The 4859-nt window shown below is 31.0% G+C and overlaps 1 long non-coding RNA gene across 1 annotated transcript; it reads left to right on the forward strand.

Moving 5' to 3' along the window:
- The first annotated feature begins 417 nt into the window (after positions 1-417).
- Positions 418-3159, forward strand: LOC133802152 (uncharacterized). The gene is made up of 3 exons (XR_009877170.1): positions 418-1138; positions 2267-2335; positions 2953-3159. It is a non-coding gene; the product is annotated as an uncharacterized LOC133802152 (long non-coding RNA).
- Positions 3160-4859: the final 1700 nt, after the last annotated feature.

Genomic DNA, 4859 nt, shown 5'->3' on the forward strand with positions numbered 1-4859 from the left:
GGTTTAGGTATGTATGGATTCCAATGATAACAAAGATTCTCGATTTCTTATGTTTGGGAATCTAGAATGAGATTCAAATCTCGCCATGTGCATAATGCCTAATAAATAATTAATTACGTGAGTTAATTTAATTATTTATTTATGTTGTGAATGTTATTATTATTACGAGCATATTAATATTAATAACATGATATGAATTCATTTTATTTCATTATACGGTTTATTGCATTATTATTTAAATTGATTAAATAATGGTAATTGCATGTAATTATGAAATGACCATAATGTCCCTGTGTTTGAATTTAGTTGAGGGGCATTTAAATGACATTAGAATATGATTTCAAATGCAATTAACTGATTAAATTCGAAATTTAAATCAGCTATAATAATTTCTCAATTTCTTTTATTTTTATTTTAAAAGAAATACAAGAAATTCCTTAAGCATAGGGTTAGAATCGATCAACAACAACAAAGTGGTCAAGCCTTCGTTTCTTTTTGTTTAAGCACGATTTAGAGGACCTCTCAACAGTTCAAAATCGTGGGAAGAGAGGGAGAGTCACACTAGTGGAAGAAAATAGACATTCTTGAATTTTTCTAGAGAGAGAAAGGGAGAATTCGGGTTTGAGAGCTCTAGGAAATTTCTGGGTGGTTTTGAGTGTTTGAAATATCTTTCCTATGATCTAAAGAACATTTTTGACGTGACAAAAGGGGCTAGAACGGTCGTTTTCAAAAATCACAAGTTTTCACCATTAAAGTGGGTGTTCTTGAATAATTTCGAATCTAAGAGAACATGGGAGGTTCCGGGTTTGTTTGAAGTGTTTAGAAAGCTTAGAGGGACCCTAAGAGGTGTTTTGAACGTGAAGAAACGGATCAAAAATGCTCTGAAACAAAATCTTGTATTTTGACCACCATTTTTGGCGGTACACCGGCGACGGGGAAGACAACCATGATCCGGCCATCATGGGTCGATTTTCTTGATCTTCAAGGGTTATTTGAGGTGCTGGGATCTTTGGGAACAAATTCCAACCGGTTTGGAGTGTCAAAAGCAAGTAGAAAGAGGAGTTAGAATCTCGCTGGCGACGGAGAAGAAGAAGATTCCGGCGAGGCTCCGGCGAACCCGATCTGGTTATTTATGGAGGTTTTTTCTTTGATTTTTGAATCCTAAAAATTAGTATATTAATTTTAGAGCATTTTCCAAGTGGTTTGGTATTTTTCTGATTTTTCTTTGAAATACTATGATTTATCTAAGTTTAAATAAATATTAATTATGAAAAATATTTTTGTTGCTCAGAAAAATATTATTTTTTGTTTGAATGAATTCTGTATGATTTAGAATTGTTTTGTATGTTTAGATTTAAGTTTTGATCGTATTTGATAATTTCTTCAATTATTTGCTTTTAAATATGTGATTTAAGAAGATAAATGTGGAAAAATTATTTAAAGTATTCTAAAAATTCTGAGAATTTTTTTATATGTTTAAAATGAGATTATAAGGCTCTCTATAATTTTATTTCGAATTTTTATCATGTATATAATTTTCATGATTTATTTGGCTTATTTTATATTTTAAATATAGAAAAATATTAATGCTACTGTTCTGAACCCTAGATAATTTTTGTGTGTTACTGTAGGGTATAGAAACCAATCTGTATAGTTAGATTCTATTTTTAATCAGTTATTAAATTTTTCTTTAATTAATTAGTTTTTCTATAAAATTAATTAAGAAAAATAGTTATTTTGCCCAGAAAATTCTAAAATAATTTTTATAAGTTTATTTTGGATTTTTAAACAGATCTGTATGTTAGTTTGATTTTTGGGCTTGGTTGTGTATTTATTTATATTATTTGGGTTTTATTTGAGAAATTGAGAAAAAAAAATAATTTATAAATGTTAAAAATTATTTTTCTGGTCGTATATGAGAATTTGCTGATTATTTAGGGTTTTAGAAAAGTTATTTTTTAAATTTTGTTGTCATATGATAATTTTTATAAAATTATTGAGTCTTTAATGTAATTATGATATTAAAGGGTATTTTGGTAATTTTCACATAAAAAGTATTTATATGAATTCATGCGATATGTTAGAAACATCATTGCTTGTGTATGTGACATGATGGTTTGAACCTTTTGTGGAAATTGTTTTAATTTACGTGTCATGCATGTGAAAATGGTATAGTTAAATTATTTCGATAATTAGGGTTTCGAAATAAAACCTTAACGCCTATTTTATTTTTTCCTGAATTTTCGCTGTGTAATTGGACGTCTAGGAGCTAGTGGTCATCGAGGTGACGCAGCGAGTGGTTCAAGACACGTCAGCGGAAAACGCACTGTTTAAGGTAAGAAGAGTGGACATCTGCGCACAGGGTGTACGTTATGCGTACAACTTTGTTTTCTTATTTGTTTAATTATGTAATTATTTTGTGACTTGAATTGTTGCATTAGGTTGACTAACATGAGGATAGTGCTAGAGATTTTAGTTAGTAGACATGCTAAGAGGATAGAGTAGGCGTGCTACTAGATTTTAGCTGCTTGTGTGAGTATAGCACTTGCAGGAATTATCTTGGGTGTGTATAACTCAGGATAATAGGATGCCACCACGGAACTGCCGAGTGTGAGTACAGCGCAGGCAGGGAAACGATGTCTCGAGGGAACGGCCGAGTGTGAGTACAGCGCAGGCTAGACTAGTAGCCACCGTGGGAATGCCGAGTGTGAGTACAGCGCAGGCAAGGCAGATTACATTTCATGTCCGATCAACATGACTTGTTAGTATTTATGTGTGTGAGTGTAACACACATTATGTTAGTGTGATATGGTGTTTATATATCACACGATGATTATTATGCTTATAATGTTTATTTATGTTTAGTTGAAAGTTTATGTTTTCTGGTTTGGGGAGTTATGTCCTACATAGCTCTTCTTACTGGGCGTTAGCTCACGGGTACTCTGTGTGCAGGTAAAGGCAAAGCAAAGCAGTGAGTGGTGCGGGCTCGAGGCATGGACGGAACATGTTAGAGGCTGGGCTCTAGTTATTTTATGTTTTTAGAAATAAATGTTTTGTTTTAAATTTTCAGACTTGAACATTTATTTTCTTTATGTTGTTATTAAACCTAGCGTCCAACATTTTTATTTTTAAATAATGAGATCTCATTGTCTGCTTAAATTTTAAATAGATATTTTCTCTTAGTGTCTTAAAGTATTTATTGTTTATTATTTTTAAATGGACTCCCTAAGTAACGTCTCGGGAAATCGGGGCATTACAACAGTTAGGTTAGTTAACAGACTATTCCAAGTGGCTAAATTCTAACAATTATAAAATAATTTAAAAATTTCTACAAATTTATTAGTTGTAATTTTTTTTATTATTGTCTATTTTTTAAATTTATAATATTATATTTTTAATATTAATGTTTTTTCCAAAATATATATGTTTGAAATATTATGAATTTTTTTTACAATAGCGACAGTCCCTTATTAGGCCAATTGTTAGTTTTTATTTATTTATTTTGGGAATGGTGATTGAACTTCTATTTTTCACTAAGATAATGGTGACTAAAGAAAGTGGTGGCTAAAGTTTAAGCTTGTTTAGAATTGTTTATGAGTTGATTATGGAATTGTTGTTTTGTTTTTGGTTACTCGATGCCTTTGTATTATGTATCATACACATGTTTTTCATTAAAGCTTTTTGTTCGAAGTGTTATACTAATATAGAAAGATAGAAAGATGAACTGGAATAGAAAAGGGAAAAATAATCATATGCCATAGGCTTTGAAGTTTAAGGAATGACACCATGAATGAAATAACGAAAAGCTTTTCATATTACCATATGTTTGGCAACATAGTTTGTACAGCCAGCTCAGCCTAGAATGATCATTCTTTTTAACTTAGACTCAGAACAATATTACCAGTTTAGCTTACTAGGCCTTACTTTTGCCACTTGAAAGAGCCAATGCTTTCAATTTTGTTTGGTTGAAGTAGATTGTTGAATTGTTTTTTTCTTAAATCATCTTCTTAGGGTGTAGCTGGGATCGATCCTCAACAACAGAAAATCACTTTCGACTATTAGTAATAAATTATTTTTTCTTCTCTGAGAATTTTTTTTTTTATCACAAGTTTGTAGTTTGTCTATGTCTTTTTAGACAAGAGAAAAGTTAGAAGAATCTATTGCATTGTAACCATGGCACATTTGTTTTGGTTTATGCTTTTGTTGCTTACAATATTTATGGATTGAAATTTTACTGTTATAATTTACACCCAACTTTGTAATGAATACTAAACGTATGAATATACTAACTGTTATATTATTTTATAATATAATGTTTTAAATTAAATAAATGTGACATAGAGTGTCACATATTGTAACATATAATAGAGAGTTACATTATTTGGATATATGTGAAATATCCAAACATGTAACATATTTGGTGTTACAAATTCATCACAAATTTGTAACTCCTAAATATCACCCATTATTGTGTAGATTTGTTGTTACACAATATTGAGATGAATTTCATAAAGCCATATGAGAAATGGCTGATAGAGATGTGATTTTAACTCCCATATTATGTATGGAAGTTACAAAATCAAGTGGGAATAAATTGGAACGTTTTGGAAAAAAACTGAAAAAATGTGTTGCTGAAATTGACTGAGGGCCGCGGCGCCTGGAACTAGCGCCGCGGCCCTAATGGCTGACAGCTTCTATAATTTCGGTTTTTTATCCAACTTTGAACGATTCCAACAGCTTAGTAACTCCCAATTCTCTATTTTAATTCTATAAAACACCCAATTAATCATTGGTAACAGCCATGGGGGTTGGTGGAATTTGAAATTCAAAGGGTGTCTCTAAACTCTATAAATAGGAGC

Source organism: Humulus lupulus, chromosome 9 (assembly GCF_963169125.1).
Source record: "Humulus lupulus chromosome 9, drHumLupu1.1, whole genome shotgun sequence".
NCBI lineage: Eukaryota > Viridiplantae > Streptophyta > Magnoliopsida > Rosales > Cannabaceae > Humulus > Humulus lupulus.